Here is a 730-nt window from a genome sequence, read left to right as displayed (position 1 = left end):
TTCGCTATGCATATTACTAATATATTTTTCAAGGTGATCAAAGTTATGATCCAACAAATCACATCATCATCATGGATCTGGCTTCGAAAAGGAAAAGTCAAAAATAGAATCATTCATGCAAAAGAGGTTAAAACAAAAGCAAACCTCGATCAAATATTACCTTCAGACATAGGCTACCGTGACTTGCAACGATTGCGTACATCACCAAACTACCTTGAACAATTCTAAAAGAACCTATTTGCTATGATACGTCATTTTGGTCCACCTACATTTTTTGTGACGTTTACTAGCGGAGAACACCTTTGGGAACCTCTTCAACAAGCTTTGCAAATACTAGCAAAAGACAATGATAACCAAGATACTAGTAAAGATAACATACATAAACTAATTAGACAAGATCCCATTACATGTGCACGTTACTACTCACACAGAACTTCTTCACTTAGAGAACTTCTAAAACATACAAAACATATATACGGTGAGGTTGAAGATTTTTTCTTAATGACTGAATTTCAATCACGTGGAAAGTGAACACGAACATGGCTTACTATGGGTAAAAAATGCACCTACATACAACCAATCAAACAATGATGAAATCATAAAGTTCGTAGACAAGTATATCTCATGCGATAGAGAACTTATCGATGAAGAAATACGAAATATACAAACACACTATCACACGCACACATATCGAAAAAAACATAAAACAAAATGTAGATTCAAATTTCCT

The sequence above is a fragment of the Dipteris shenzhenensis genome, chromosome 8 (assembly GCF_047967505.1).
Source record: "Dipteris shenzhenensis isolate YYH24624 ecotype China chromosome 8, Dip_SZ_1.0, whole genome shotgun sequence".
In the NCBI taxonomy this organism is placed as follows: Eukaryota; Viridiplantae; Streptophyta; class Polypodiopsida; order Gleicheniales; family Dipteridaceae; genus Dipteris; species Dipteris shenzhenensis.
Note: the sequence above shows the minus strand (reverse complement) of the source record.